This window comes from Perna viridis, chromosome 8 (assembly GCF_037379345.1).
Source record: "Perna viridis isolate PV_CMFRI_1.1 ecotype Kerala chromosome 8, ASM3737934v1, whole genome shotgun sequence".
Taxonomy (NCBI): Eukaryota; Metazoa; Mollusca; class Bivalvia; order Mytilida; family Mytilidae; genus Perna; species Perna viridis.
Window position 1 is genome coordinate 22764988 of NC_142452.1, and position 17829 is coordinate 22782816.

The window sequence follows — 17829 nt, forward strand, 5'->3', positions numbered from 1 at the left end:
ATTAAACGCAGTTGCTTTGTAAGTTTCATTTTTGACTTTAATTGCTCCTGTTCGGAGCAATTAAATTCAAAAATGAAACTGTTAGAACTCTAAGATTTAAGCTAACGTCTGTAGAGACAGCGTGGACTTAAAAGATCGACTTCAAAGTTTTAAACCAGCCAGTGTTCAATATGCATCTATTTCACTGCTTTTGCTTGCTTATGAGCATGTTTGTAGCCATAAGGGTTCTTATAAAGTTAACATTTTTTTGTCAATCTTACAACTTTAAGATGCCAAAGTAACAAAAATGCAACAATCAGACCGATTGGATCAGTGTTACTTTAATCATCAAGTGTTGTGTGTTTACAGTAATGTTTAGACATAAACAAATAACGGGTAAAGGCTAACATGATTTTGAAAATCGACGAGAATAAAAATGTTTGACTGCAAAGTGCAATGGCGGTTTTATTTATATGAAATATACACCTTACGAATTATATCTGCCAAATTGTAGCTTTCTACAACGTTTATAACATATATTGTTAAGCATTTGAACATAAATGTAACTCAATACTCAAAATGGTTTTTCCGCACAAAATTTTAAAGGAACAGACTGTCACTATTCTTGAAATTTAAGCACAAAGGCATGCTTTATTAAACGCAGTTGCTTTGTAAGTTTCATTTTTGACTTTAATTGCTCCTGTTCGGAGCAATTAAATTCAAAAATGAAACTGTTAGAACTCTAAGATTTAAGCTAACGTCTGTAGAGACAGCGTGGACTTAAAAGATCGACTTCAAAGTTTTAAACCAGCCAGTGTTCAATATGCATCTATTTCACTGCTTTTGCTTGCTTATGAGCATGTTTGTAGCCATAAGGGTTCTTATAAAGTTAACATTTTTTTGTCAATCTTACAACTTTAAGATGCCAAAGTAACAAAAATGCAACAATCAGACCGATTGGATCAGTGTTACTTTAATCATCAAGTGTTGTGTGTTTACAGTAATGTTTAGACATAAACAAATAACGGGTAAGGGCTAACATGATTTTGAAAATCGACGAGAATAAAAATGTTTGTCTGCAAAGTGCAATGGCGGTTTTATTTATATGAAATATACACCTTACGAATTATATCTGCCAAATTGTAGCTTTCTACAACGTTTATAACATATATTGTTAAGCATTTGAACATAAATGTAACTCAATACTCAAAATGGTTTTTCCGCACAAAATTTTAAAGGCACAGACTGTCACTATTCTTGAAATTTAAGCACAAAGGCATGCTTTATTAAACGCAGTTGCTTTGTAAGTTTCATTTTTGACTTTAATTGCTCCTGTTCGGAGCAATTAAATTCAAAAATGAAACTGTTAGAACTCTAAGATTTAAGCTAACGTCTGTAGAGACAGCGTGGACTTAAAAGATCGACTTCAAAGTTTTAAACCAGCCAGTGTTCAATATGCATCTATTTCACTGCTTTTGCTTGCTTATGAGCATGTTTGTAGCCATAAGGGTTCTTATAAAGTTAACATTTTTTTGTCAATCTTACAACTTTAAGATGCCAAAGTAACAAAAATGCAACAATCAGACCGATTGGATCAGTGTTACTTTAATCATCAAGTGTTGTGTGTTTACAGTAATGTTTAGACATAAACAAATAACGGGTAAGGGCTAACATGATTTTGAAAATCGACGAGAATAAAAATGTTTGACTGCAAAGTGCAATGGCGGTTTTATTTATATGAAATATACACCTTACGAATTATATCTGCCAAATTGTAGCTTTCTACAACGTTTATAACATATATTGTTAAGCATTTGAACATAAATGTAACTCAATACTCAAAATGGTTTTTCCGCACAAAATTTTAAAGGAACAGACTGTCACTATTCTTGAAATTTAAGCACAAAGGCATGCTTTATTAAACGCAGTTGCTTTGTAAGTTTCATTTTTGACTTTAATTGCTCCTGTTCGGAGCAATTAAATTCAAAAATGAAACTGTTAGAACTCTAAGATTTAAGCTAACGTCTGTAGAGACAGCGTGGACTTAAAAGATCGACTTCAAAGTTTTAAACCAGCCAGTGTTCAATATGCATCTATTTCACTGCTTTTGCTTGCTTATGAGCATGTTTGTAGCCATAAGGGTTCTTATAAAGTTAACATTTTTTTGTCAATCTTACAACTTTAAGATGCCAAAGTAACAAAAATGCAACAATCAGACCGATTGGATCAGTGTTACTTTAATCATCAAGTGTTGTGTGTTTACAGTAATGTTTAGACATAAACAAATAACGGGTAAGGGCTAACATGATTTTGAAAATCGACGAGAATAAAAATGTTTGACTGCAAAGTGCAATGGCGGTTTTATTTATATGAAATATACACCTTACGAATTATATCTGCCAAATTGTAGCTTTCTACAACGTTTATAACATATATTGTTAAGCATTTGAACATAAATGTAACTCAATACTCAAAATGGTTTTTCCGCACAAAATTTTAAAGGAACAGACTGTCACTATTCTTGAAATTTAAGCACAAAGGCATGCTTTATTAAACGCAGTTGCTTTGTAAGTTTCATTTTTGACTTTAATTGCTCCTGTTCGGAGCAATTAAATTCAAAAATGAAACTGTTAGAACTCTAAGATTTAAGCTAACGTCTGTAGAGACAGCGTGGACTTAAAAGATCGACTTCAAAGTTTTAAACCAGCCAGTGTTCAATATGCATCTATTTCACTGCTTTTGCTTGCTTATGAGCATGTTTGTAGCCATAAGGGTTCTTATAAAGTTAACATTTTTTTGTCAATCTTACAACTTTAAGATGCCAAAGTAACAAAAATGCAACAATCAGACCGATTGGATCAGTGTTACTTTAATCATCAAGTGTTGTGTGTTTACAGTAATGTTTAGACATAAACAAATAACGGGTAAGGGCTAACATGATTTTGAAAATCGACGAGAATAAAAATGTTTGACTGCAAAGTGCAATGGCGGTTTTATTTATATGAAATATACACCTTACGAATTATATCTGCCAAATTGTAGCTTTCTACAACGTTTATAACATATATTGTTAAGCATTTGAACATAAATGTAACTCAATACTCAAAATGGTTTTTCCGCACAAAATTTTAAAGGCACAGACTGTCACTATTCTTGAAATTTAAGCACAAAGGCATGCTTTATTAAACGCAGTTGCTTTGTAAGTTTCATTTTTGACTTTAATTGCTCCTGTTCGGAGCAATTAAATTCAAAAATGAAACTGTTAGAACTCTAAGATTTAAGCTAACGTCTGTAGAGACAGCGTGGACTTAAAAGATCGACTTCAAAGTTTTAAACCAGCCAGTGTTCAATATGCATCTATTTCACTGCTTTTGCTTGCTTATGAGCATGTTTGTAGCCATAAGGGTTCTTATAAAGTTAACATTTTTTTGTCAATCTTACAACTTTAAGATGCCAAAGTAACAAAAATGCAACAATCAGACCGATTGGATCAGTGTTACTTTAATCATCAAGTGTTGTGTGTTTACAGTAATGTTTAGACATAAACAAATAACGGGTAAGGGCTAACATGATTTTGAAAATCGACGAGAATAAAAATGTTTGACTGCAAAGTGCAATGACGGTTTTATTTATATGAAATATACACCTTACGAATTATATCTGCCAAATTGTAGCTTTCTACAACGTTTATAACATATATTGTTAAGCATTTGAACATAAATGTAACTCAATACTCAAAATGGTTTTTCCGCACAAAATTTTAAAGGCACAGACTGTCACTATTCTTGAAATTTAAGCACAAAGGCATGCTTTATTAAACGCAGTTGCTTTGTAAGTTTCATTTTTGACTTTAATTGCTCCTGTTCGGAGCAATTAAATTCAAAAATGAAACTGTTAGAACTCTAAGATTTACGCTAACGTCTGTAGAGACAGCGTGGACTTAAAAGATCGACTTCAAAGTTTTAAACCAGCCAGTGTTCAATATGCATCTATTTCACTGCTTTTGCTTGCTTATGAGCATGTTTGTAGCCATAAGGGTTCTTATAAAGTTAACATTTTTTTGTCAATCTTACAACTTTAAGATGCCAAAGTAACAAAAATGCAACAATCAGACCGATTGGATCAGTGTTACTTTAATCATCAAGTGTTGTGTGTTTACAGTAATGTTTAGACATAAACAAATAACGGGTAAGGGCTAACATGATTTTGAAAATCGACGAGAATAAAAATGTTTGACTGCAAAGTGCAATGGCGGTTTTATTTATATGAAATATACACCTTACGAATTATATCTGCCAAATTGTAGCTTTCTACAACGTTTATAACATATATTGTTAAGCATTTGAACATAAATGTAACTCAATACTCAAAATGGTTTTTCCGCACAAAATTTTAAAGGCACAGACTGTCACTATTCTTGAAATTTAAGCACAAAGGCATGCTTTATTAAACGCAGTTGCTTTGTAAGTTTCATTTTTGACTTTAATTGCTCCTGTTCGGAGCAATTAAATTCAAAAATGAAACTGTTAGAACTCTAAGATTTAAGCTAACGTCTGTAGAGACAGCGTGGACTTAAAAGATCGACTTCAAAGTTTTAAACCAGCCAGTGTTCAATATGCATCTATTTCACTGCTTTTGCTTGCTTATGAGCATGTTTGTAGCCATAAGGGTTCTTATAAAGTTAACATTTTTTTGTCAATCTTACAACTTTAAGATGCCAAAGTAACAAAAATGCAACAATCAGACCGATTGGATCAGTGTTACTTTAATCATCAAGTGTTGTGTGTTTACAGTAATGTTTAGACATAAACAAATAACGGGTAAGGGCTAACATGATTTTGAAAATCGACGAGAATAAAAATGTTTGACTGCAAAGTGCAATGGCGGTTTTATTTATATGAAATATACACCTTACGAATTATATCTGCCAAATTGTAGCTTTCTACAACGTTTATAACATATATTGTTAAGCATTTGAACATAAATGTAACTCAATACTCAAAATGGTTTTTCCGCACAAAATTTTAAAGGCACAGACTGTCACTATTCTTGAAATTTAAGCACAAAGGCATGCTTTATTAAACGCAGTTGCTTTGTAAGTTTCATTTTTGACTTTAATTGCTCCTGTTCGGAGCAATTAAATTCAAAAATGAAACTGTTAGAACTCTAAGATTTAAGCTAACGTCTGTAGAGACAGCGTGGACTTAAAAGATCGACTTCAAAGTTTTAAACCAGCCAGTGTTCAATATGCATCTATTTCACTGCTTTTGCTTGCTTATGAGCATGTTTGTAGCCATAAGGGTTCTTATAAAGTTAACATTTTTTTGTCAATCTTACAACTTTAAGATGCCAAAGTAACAAAAATGCAACAATCAGACCGATTGGATCAGTGTTACTTTAATCATCAAGTGTTGTGTGTTTACAGTAATGTTTAGACATAAACAAATAACGGGTAAGGGCTAACATGATTTTGAAAATCGACGAGAATAAAAATGTTTGACTGCAAAGTGCAATGGCGGTTTTATTTATATGAAATATACACCTTACGAATTATATCTGCCAAATTGTAGCTTTCTACAACGTTTATAACATATATTGTTAAGCATTTGAACATAAATGTAACTCAATACTCAAAATGGTTTTTCCGCACAAAATTTTAAAGGAACAGACTGTCACTATTCTTGAAATTTAAGCACAAAGGCATGCTTTATTAAACGCAGTTGCTTTGTAAGTTTCATTTTTGACTTTAATTGCTCCTGTTCGGAGCAATTAAATTCAAAAATGAAACTGTTAGAACTCTAAGATTTAAGCTAACGTCTGTAGAGACAGCGTGGACTTAAAAGATCGACTTCAAAGTTTTAAACCAGCCAGTGTTCAATATGCATCTATTTCACTGCTTTTGCTTGCTTATGAGCATGTTTGTAGCCATAAGGGTTCTTATAAAGTTAACATTTTTTTGTCAATCTTACAACTTTAAGATGCCAAAGTAACAAAAATGCAACAATCAGACCGATTGGATCAGTGTTACTTTAATCATCAAGTGTTGTGTGTTTACAGTAATGTTTAGACATAAACAAATAACGGGTAAGGGCTAACATGATTTTGAAAATCGACGAGAATAAAAATGTTTGACTGCAAAGTGCAATGGCGGTTTTATTTATATGAAATATACACCTTACGAATTATATCTGCCAAATTGTAGCTTTCTACAACGTTTATAACATATATTGTTAAGCATTTGAACATAAATGTAACTCAATACTCAAAATGGTTTTTCCGCACAAAATTTTAAAGGAACAGACTGTCACTATTCTTGAAATTTAAGCACAAAGGCATGCTTTATTAAACGCAGTTGCTTTGTAAGTTTCATTTTTGACTTTAATTGCTCCTGTTCGGAGCAATTAAATTCAAAAATGAAACTGTTAGAACTCTAAGATTTAAGCTAACGTCTGTAGAGACAGCGTGGACTTAAAAGATCGACTTCAAAGTTTTAAACCAGCCAGTGTTCAATATGCATCTATTTCACTGCTTTTGCTTGCTTATGAGCATGTTTGTAGCCATAAGGGTTCTTATAAAGTTAACATTTTTTGTCAATCTTACAACTTTAAGATGCCAAAGTAACAAAAATGCAACAATCAGACCGATTGGATCAGTGTTACTTTAATCATCAAGTGTTGTGTGTTTACAGTAATGTTTAGACATAAACAAATAACGGGTAAGGGCTAACATGATTTTGAAAATCGACGAGAATAAAAATGTTTGACTGCAAAGTGCAATGGCGGTTTTATTTATATGAAATATACACCTTACGAATTATATCTGCCAAATTGTAGCTTTCTACAACGTTTATAACATATATTGTTAAGCATTTGAACATAAATGTAACTCAATACTCAAAATGGTTTTTCCGCACAAAATTTTAAAGGAACAGACTGTCACTATTCTTGAAATTTAAGCACAAAGGCATGCTTTATTAAACGCAGTTGCTTTGTAAGTTTCATTTTTGACTTTAATTGCTCCTGTTCGGAGCAATTAAATTCAAAAATGAAACTGTTAGAACTCTAAGATTTAAGCTAACGTCTGTAGAGACAGCGTGGACTTAAAAGATCGACTTCAAAGTTTTAAACCAGCCAGTGTTCAATATGCATCTATTTCACTGCTTTTGCTTGCTTATGAGCATGTTTGTAGCCATAAGGGTTCTTATAAAGTTAACATTTTTTTGTCAATCTTACAACTTTAAGATGCCAAAGTAACAAAAATGCAACAATCAGACCGATTGGATCAGTGTTACTTTAATCATCAAGTGTTGTGTGTTTACAGTAATGTTTAGACATAAACAAATAACGGGTAAGGGCTAACATGATTTTGAAAATCGACGAGAATAAAAATGTTTGACTGCAAAGTGCAATGGCGGTTTTATTTATATGAAATATACACCTTACGAATTATATCTGCCAAATTGTAGCTTTCTACAACGTTTATAACATATATTGTTAAGCATTTGAACATAAATGTAACTCAATACTCAAAATGGTTTTTCCGCACAAAATTTTAAAGGAACAGACTGTCACTATGCTTGAAATTTAAGCACAAAGGCATGCTTTATTAAACGCAGTTGCTTTGTAAGTTTCATTTTTGACTTGAATTGCTCCTGTTCGGAGCAATTAAATTCAAAAATGAAACTGTTAGAACTCTAAGATTTAAGCTAACGTCTGTAGAGACAGCGTGGACTTAAAAGATCGACTTCAAAGTTTTAAACCAGCCAGTGTTCAATATGCATCTATTTCACTGCTTTTGCTTGCTTATGAGCATGTTTGTAGCCATAAGGGTTCTTATAAAGTTAACATTTTTTTGTCAATCTTACAACTTTAAGATGCCAAAGTAACAAAAATGCAACAATCAGACCGATTGGATCAGTGTTACTTTAATCATCAAGTGTTGTGTGTTTACAGTAATGTTTAGACATAAACAAATAACGGGTAAGGGCTAACATGATTTTGAAAATCGACGAGAATAAAAATGTTTGACTGCAAAGTGCAATGGCGGTTTTATTTATATGAAATATACACCTTACGAATTATATCTGCCAAATTGTAGCTTTCTACAACGTTTATAACATATATTGTTAAGCATTTGAACATAAATGTAACTCAATACTCAACCTGGTTTTTCCGCACAAAATTTTAAAGGAACAGACTGTCACTATTCTTGAAATTTAAGCACAAAGGCATGCTTTATTAAACGCAGTTGCTTTGTAAGTTTCATTTTTGACTTTAATTGCTCCTGTTCGGAGCAATTAAATTCAAAAATGAAACTGTTAGAACTCTAAGATTTAAGCTAACGTCTGTAGAGACAGCGTGGACTTAAAAGATCGACTTCAAAGTTTTAAACCAGCCAGTGTTCAATATGCATCTATTTCACTGCTTTTGCTTGCTTATGAGCATGTTTGTAGCCATAAGGGTTCTTATAAAGTTAACATTTTTTTGTCAATCTTACAACTTTAAGATGCCAAAGTAACAAAAATGCAACAATCAGACCGATTGGATCAGTGTTACTTTAATCATCAAGTGTTGTGTGTTTACAGTAATGTTTAGACATAAACAAATAACGGGTAAGGGCTAACATGATTTTGAAAATCGACGAGAATAAAAATGTTTGACTGCAAAGTGCAATGGCGGTTTTATTTATATGAAATATACACCTTACGAATTATATCTGCCAAATTGTAGCTTTCTACAACGTTTATAACATATATTGTTAAGCATTTGAACATAAATGTAACTCAATACTCAAAATGGTTTTTCCGCACAAAATTTTAAAGGAACAGACTGTCACTATTCTTGACATTTAAGCACAAAGGCATGCTTTATTAAACGCAGTTGCTTTGTAAGTTTCATTTTTGACTTTAATTGCTCCTGTTCGGAGCAATTAAATTCAAAAATGAAACTGTTAGAACTCTAAGATTTAAGCTAACGTCTGTAGAGACAGCGTGGACTTAAAAGATCGACTTCAAAGTTTTAAACCAGCCAGTGTTCAATATGCATCTATTTCACTGCTTTTGCTTGCTTATGAGCATGTTTGTAGCCATAAGGGTTCTTATAAAGTTAACATTTTTTTGTCAATCTTACAACTTTAAGATGCCAAAGTAACAAAAATGCAACAATCAGACCGATTGGATCAGTGTTACTTTAATCATCAAGTGTTGTGTGTTTACAGTAATGTTTAGACATAAACAAATAACGGGTAAGGGCTAACATGATTTTGAAAATCGACGAGAATAAAAATGTTTGACTGCAAAGTGCAATGGCGGTTTTATTTATATGAAATATACACCTTACGAATTATATCTGCCAAATTGTAGCTTTCTACAACGTTTATAACATATATTGTTAAGCATTTGAACATAAATGTAACTCAATACTCAAAATGGTTTTTCCCGCACAAAATTTTAAAGGAACAGACTGTCACTATTCTTGAAATTTAAGCACAAAGGCATGCTTTATTAAACGCAGTTGCTTTGTAAGTTTCATTTTTGACTTTAATTGCTCCTGTTCGGAGCAATTAAATTCAAAAATGAAACTGTTAGAACTCTAAGATTTAAGCTAACGTCTGTAGAGACAGCGTGGACTTAAAAGATCGACTTCAAAGTTTTAAACCAGCCAGTGTTCAACATGCATCTATTTCACTGCTTTTGCTTGCTTATGAGCATGTTTGTAGCCATAAGGGTTCTTATAAAGTTAACATTTTTTTGTCAATCTTACAACTTTAAGATGCCAAAGTAACAAAAATGCAACAATCAGACCGATTGGATCAGTGTTACTTTAATCATCAAGTGTTGTGTGTTTACAGTAATGTTTAGACATAAACAAATAACGGGTAAGGGCTAACATGATTTTGAAAATCGACGAGAATAAAAATGTTTGACTGCAAAGTGCAATGGCGGTTTTATTTATATGAAATATACACCTTACGAATTATATCTGCCAAATTGTAGCTTTCTACAACGTTTATAACATATATTGTTAAGCATTTGAACATAAATGTAACTCAATACTCAAAATGGTTTTTCCGCACAAAATTTTAAAGGAACAGACTGTCACTATTCTTGAAATTGAAGCACAAAGGCATGCTTTATTAAACGCAGTTGCTTTGTAAGTTTCATTTTTGACTTTAATTGCTCCTGTTCGGAGCAATTAAATTCAAAAATGAAACTGTTAGAACTCTAAGATTTAAGCTAACGTCTGTAGAGACAGCGTGGACTTAAAAGATCGACTTCAAAGTTTTAAACCAGCCAGTGTTCAATATGCATCTATTTCACTGCTTTTGCTTGCTTATGAGCATGTTTGTAGCCATAAGGGTTCTTATAAAGTTAACATTTTTTTGTCAATCTTACAACTTTAAGATGCCAAAGTAACAAAAATGCAACAATCAGACCGATTGGATCAGTGTTACTTTAATCATCAAGTGTTGTGTGTTTACAGTAATGTTTAGACATAAACAAATAACGGGTAAGGGCTAACATGATTTTGAAAATCGACGAGAATAAAAATGTTTGACTGCAAAGTGCAATGGCGGTTTTATTTATATGAAATATACACCTTACGAATTATATCTGCCAAATTGTAGCTTTCTACAACGTTTATAACATATATTGTTAAGCATTTGAACATAAATGTAACTCAATACTCAAAATGGTATTTCCGCACAACATTTTAAAGGAACAGACTGTCACTATACTTGAAATTTAAGCACAAAGGCATGCTTTATTAAACGCAGTTGCTTTGTAAGTTTCATTTTTGACTTTAATTGCTCCTGTTCGGAGCAATTAAATTCAAAAATGAAACTGTTAGAACTCTAAGATTTAAGCTAACGTCTGTAGAGACAGCGTGGACTTAAAAGATCGACTTCAAAGTTTTAAACCAGCCAGTGTTCAATATGCATCTATTTCACTGCTTTTGCTTGCTTATGAGCATGTTTGTAGCCATAAGGGTTCTTATAAAGTTAACATTTTTTTGTCAATCTTACAACTTTAAGATGCCAAAGTAACAAAAATGCAACAATCAGACCGATTGGATCAGTGTTACTTTAATCATCAAGTGTTGTGTGTTTACAGTAATGTTTAGACATAAACAAATAACGGGTAAGGGCTAACATGATTTTGAAAATCGACGAGAATAAAAATGTTTGACTGCAAAGTGCAATGGCGGTTTTATTTATATGAAATATACACCTTACGAATTATATCTGCCAAATTGTAGCTTTCTACAACGTTTATAACATATATTGTTAAGCATTTGAACATAAATGTAACTCAATACTCAAAATGGTTTTTCCGCACAAAATTTTAAAGGAACAGACTGTCACTATTCTTGAAATTTAAGCACAAAGGCATGCTTTATTAAACGCAGTTGCTTTGTAAGTTTCATTTTTGACTTTAATTGCTCCTGTTCGGAGCAATTAAATTCAAAAATGAAACTGTTAGAACTCTAAGATTTAAGCTAACGTCTGTAGAGACAGCGTGGACTTAAAAGATCGACTTCAAAGTTTTAAACCAGCCAGTGTTCAATATGCATCTATTTCACTGCTTTTGCTTGCTTATGAGCATGTTTGTAGCCATAAGGGTTCTTATAAAGTTAACATTTTTTTGTCAATCTTACAACTTTAAGATGCCAAAGTAACAAAAATGCAACAATCAGACCGATTGGATCAGTGTTACTTTAATCATCAAGTGTTGTGTGTTTACAGTAATGTTTAGACATAAACAAATAACGGGTAAGGGCTAACATGATTTTGAAAATCGACGAGAATAAAAATGTTTGACTGCAAAGTGCAATGGCGGTTTTATTTATATGAAATATACACCTTACGAATTATATCTGCCAAATTGTAGCTTTCTACAACGTTTATAACATATATTGTTAAGCATTTGAACATAAATGTAACTCAATACTCAAAATGGTTTTTCCGCACAAAATTTTAAAGGAACAGACTGTCACTATTCTTGAAATTTAAGCACAAAGGCATGCTTTATTAAACGCAGTTGCTTTGTAAGTTTCATTTTTGACTTTAATTGCTCCTGTTCGGAGCAATTAAATTCAAAAATGAAACTGTTAGAACTCTAAGATTTAAGCTAACGTCTGTAGAGACAGCGTGGACTTAAAAGATCGACTTCAAAGTTTTAAACCAGCCAGTGTTCAATATGCATCTATTTCACTGCTTTTGCTTGCTTATGAGCATGTTTGTAGCCATAAGGGTTCTTATAAAGTTAACATTTTTTTGTCAATCTTACAACTTTAAGATGCCAAAGTAACAAAAATGCAACAATCAGACCGATTGGATCAGTGTTACTTTAATCATCAAGTGTTGTGTGTTTACAGTAATGTTTAGACATAAACAAATAACGGGTAAGGGCTAACATGATTTTGAAAATCGACGAGAATAAAAATGTTTGACTGCAAAGTGCAATGGCGGTTTTATTTATATGAAATATACACCTTACGAATTATATCTGCCAAATTGTAGCTTTCTACAACGTTTATAACATATATTGTTAAGCATTTGAACATAAATGTAACTCAATACTCAAAATGGTTTTTCCGCACAAAATTTTAAAGGAACAGACTGTCACTATTCTTGAAATTTAAGCACAAAGGCATGCTTTATTAAACGCAGTTGCTTTGTAAGTTTCATTTTTGACTTTAATTGCTCCTGTTCGGAGCAATTAAATTCAAAAATGAAACTGTTAGAACTCTAAGATTTAAGCTAACGTCTGTAGAGACAGCGTGGACTTAAAAGATCGACTTCAAAGTTTTAAACCAGCCAGTGTTCAATATGCATCTATTTCACTGCTTTTGCTTGCTTATGAGCATGTTTGTAGCCATAAGGGTTCTTATAAAGTTAACATTTTTTTGTCAATCTTACAACTTTAAGATGCCAAAGTAACAAAAATGCAACAATCAGACCGATTGGATCAGTGTTACTTTAATCATCAAGTGTTGTGTGTTTACAGTAATGTTTAGACATAAACAAATAACGGGTAAGGGCTAACATGATTTTGAAAATCAACGAGAATAAAAATGTTTGACTGCAAAGTGCAATGGCGGTTTTATTTATATGAAATATACACCTTACGAATTATATCTGCCAAATTGTAGCTTTCTACAACGTTTATAACATATATTGTTAAGCATTTGAACATAAATGTAACTCAATACTCAAAATGGTTTTTCCGCACAAAATTTTAAAGGAACAGACTGTCACTATTCTTGAAATTTAAGCACAAAGGCATGCTTTATTAAACGCAGTTGCTTTGTAAGTTTCATTTTTGACTTTAATTGCTCCTTTTCGGAGCAATTAAATTCAAAAATGAAACTGTTAGAACTCTAAGATTTAAGCTAACGTCTGTAGAGACAGCGTGGACTTAAAAGATCGACTTCAAAGTTTTAAACCAGCCAGTGTTCAATATGCATCTATTTCACTGCTTTTGCTTGCTTATGAGCATGTTTGTAGCCATAAGGGTTCTTATAAAGTTAACATTTTTTTGTCAATCTTACAACTTTAAGATGCCAAAGTAACAAAAATGCAACAATCAGACCGATTGGATCAGTGTTACTTTAATCATCAAGTGTTGTGTGTTTACAGTAATGTTTAGACATAAACAAATAACGGGTAAGGGCTAACATGATTTTGAAAATCGACGAGAATAAAAATGTTTGACTGCAAAGTGCAATGGCGGTTTTATTTATATGAAATATACACCTTACGAATTATATCTGCCAAATTGTAGCTTTCTACAACGTTTATAACATATATTGTTAAGCATTTGAACATAAATGTAACTCAATACTCAAAATGGTTTTTCGGGTCAAAATTTTAAAGGAACAGACTGTCACTATTCTTGAAATTTAAGCACAAAGGCATGCTTTATTAAACGCAGTTGCTTTGTAAGTTTCATTTTTGACTTTAATTGCTCCTGTTCGGAGCAATTAAATTCAAAAATGAAACTGTTAGAACTCTAAGATTTAAGCTAACGTCTGTAGAGACAGCGTGGACTTAAAAGATCGACTTCAAAGTTTTAAACCAGCCAGTGTTCAATATGCATCTATTTCACTGCTTTTGCTTGCTTATGAGCATGTTTGTAGCCATAAGGGTTCTTATAAAGTTAACATTTTTTTGTCAATCTTACAACTTTAAGATGCCAAAGTAACAAAAATGCAACAATCAGACCGATTGGATCAGTGTTACTTTAATCATCAAGTGTTGTGTGTTTACAGTAATGTTTAGACATAAACAAATAACGGGTAAGGGCTAACATGATTTTGAAAATCGACGAGAATAAAAATGTTTGACTGCAAAGTGCAATGGCGGTTTTATTTATATGAAATATACACCTTACGAATTATATCTGCCAAATTGTAGCTTTCTACAACGTTTATAACATATATTGTTAAGCATTTGAACATAAATGTAACTCAATACTCAAAATGGTTTTTCCGCACAAAATTTTAAAGGAACAGACTGTCACTATTCTTGAAATTTAAGCACAAAGGCATGCTTTATTAAACGCAGTTGCTTTGTAAGTTTCATTTTTGACTTTAATTGCTCCTGTTCGGAGCAATTAAATTCAAAAATGAAACTGTTAGAACTCTAAGATTTAAGCTAACGTCTGTAGAGACAGCGTGGACTTAAAAGATCGACTTCAAAGTTTTAAACCAGCCAGTGTTCAATATGCATCTATTTCACTGCTTTTGCTTGCTTATGAGCATGTTTGTAGCCATAAGGGTTCTTATAAAGTTAACATTTTTTTGTCAATCTTACAACTTTAAGATGCCAAAGTAACAAAAATGCAACAATCAGACCGATTGGATCAGTGTTACTTTAATCATCAAGTGTTGTGTGTTTACAGTAATGTTTAGACATAAACAAATAACGGGTAAGGGCTAACATGATTTTGAAAATCGACGAGAATAAAAATGTTTGACTGCAAAGTGCAATGGCGGTTTTATTTATATGAAATATACACCTTACGAATTATATCTGCCAAATTGTAGCTTTCTACAACGTTTATAACATATATTGTTAAGCATTTGAACATAAATGTAACTCAATACTCAAAATGGTTTTTCCGCACAAAATTTTAAAGGAACAGACTGTCACTATTCTTGAAATTTAAGCACAAAGGCATGCTTTATTAAACGCAGTTGCTTTGTAAGTTTCATTTTTGACTTTAATTGCTCCTGTTCGGAGCAATTAAATTCAAAAATGAAACTGTTAGAACTCTAAGATTTAAGCTAACGTCTGTAGAGACAGCGTGGACTTAAAAGATCGACTTCAAAGTTTTAAACCAGCCAGTGTTCAATATGCATCTATTTCACTGCTTTTGCTTGCTTATGAGCATGTTTGTAGCCATAAGGGTTCTTATAAAGTTAACATTTTTTTGTCAATCTTACAACTTTAAGATGCCAAAGTAACAAAAATGCAACAATCAGACCGATTGGATCAGTGTTACTTTAATCATCAAGTGTTGTGTGTTTACAGTAATGTTTAGACATAAACAAATAACGGGTAAGGGCTAACATGATTTTGAAAATCGACGAGAATAAAAATGTTTGACTGCAAAGTGCAATGGCGGTTTTATTTATATGAAATATACACCTTACGAATTATATCTGCCAAATTGTAGCTTTCTACAACGTTTATAACATATATTGTTAAGCATTTGAACATAAATGTAACTCAATACTCAAAATGGTTTTTCCGCACAAAATTTTAAAGGAACAGACTGTCACTATTCTTGAAATTTAAGCACAAAGGCATGCTTTATTAAACGCAGTTGCTTTGTAAGTTTCATTTTTGACTTTAATTGCTCCTGTTCGGAGCAATTAAATTCAAAAATGAAACTGTTAGAACTCTAAGATTTAAGCTAACGTCTGTAGAGACAGCGTGGACTTAAAAGATCGACTTCAAAGTTTTAAACCAGCCAGTGTTCAATATGCATCTATTTCACTGCTTTTGCTTGCTTATGAGCATGTTTGTAGCCATAAGGGTTCTTATAAAGTTAACATTTTTTTGTCAATCTTACAACTTTAAGATGCCAAAGTAACAAAAATGCAACAATCAGACCGATTGGATCAGTGTTACTTTAATCATCAAGTGTTGTGTGTTTACAGTAATGTTTAGACATAAACAAATAACGGGTAAGGGCTAACATGATTTTGAAAATCGACGAGAATAAAAATGTTTGACTGCAAAGTGCAATGGCGGTTTTATTTATATGAAATATACACCTTACGAATTATATCTGCCAAATTGTAGCTTTCTACAACGTTTATAACATATATTGTTAAGCATTTGAACATAAATGTAACTCAATACTCAAAATGGTTTTTCCGCACAAAATTTTAAAGGAACAGACTGTCACTATTCTTGAAATTTAAGCACAAAGGCATGCTTTATTAAACGCAGTTGCTTTGTAAGTTTCATTTTTGACTTTAATTGCTCCTGTTCGGAGCAATTAAATTCAAAAATGAAACTGTTAGAACTCTAAGATTTAAGCTAACGTCTGTAGAGACAGCGTGGACTTAAAAGATCGACTTCAAAGTTTTAAACCATCCAGTGTTCAATATGCATCTATTTCACTGCTTTTGCTTGCTTATGAGCATGTTTGTAGCCATAAGGGTTCTTATAAAGTTAACATTTTTTTGTCAATCTTACAACTTTAAGATGCCAAAGTAACAAAAATGCAACAATCAGACCGATTGGATCAGTGTTACTTTAATCATCAAGTGTTGTGTGTTTACAGTAATGTTTAGACATAAACAAATAACGGGTAAGGGCTAACATGATTTTGAAAATCGACGAGAATAAAAATGTTTGACTGCAAAGTGCAATGGCGGTTTTATTTATATGAAATATACACCTTACGAATTATATCTGCCAAATTGTAGCTTTCTACAACGTTTATAACATATATTGTTAAGCATTTGAACATAAATGTAACTCAATACTCAAAATGGTTTTTCCGCACAAAATTTTAAAGGAACAGACTGTCACTATTCTTGAAATTTAAGCACAAAGGCATGCTTTATTAAACGCAGTTGCTTTGTAAGTTTCATTTTTGACTTTAATTGCTCCTGTTCGGAGCAATTAAATTCAAAAATGAAACTGTTAGAACTCTAAGATTTAAGCTAACGTCTGTAGAGACAGCGTGGACTTAAAAGATCGACTTCAAAGTTTTAAACCAGCCAGTGTTCAATATGCATCTATTTCACTGCTTTTGCTTGCTTATGAGCATGTTTGTAGCCATAAGGGTTCTTATAAAGTTAACATTTTTTTGTCAATCTTACAACTTTAAGATGCCAAAGTAACAAAAATGCAACAATCAGACCGATTGGATCTGTGTTACTTTAATCATCAAGTGTTGTGTGTTTACAGTAATGTTTAGACATAAACAAATAACGGGTAAGGGCTAACATGATTTTGAAAATCGACGAGAATAAAAATGTTTGACTGCAAAGTGCAATGGCGGTTTTATTTATATGAAATATACACCTTACGAATTATATCTGCCAAATTGTAGCTTTCTACAACGTTTATAACATATATTGTTAAGCATTTGAACATAAATGTAACTCAATACTCAAAATGGTTTTTCCGCACAAAATTTTAAAGGAACAGACTGTCACTATTCTTGAAATTTAAGCACAAAGGCATGCTTTATTAAACGCAGTTGCTTTGTAAGTTTCATTTTTGACTTTAATTGCTCCTGTTCGGAGCAATTAAATTCAAAAATGAAACTGTTAGAACTCTAAGATTTAAGCTAACGTCTGTAGAGACAGCGTGGACTTAAAA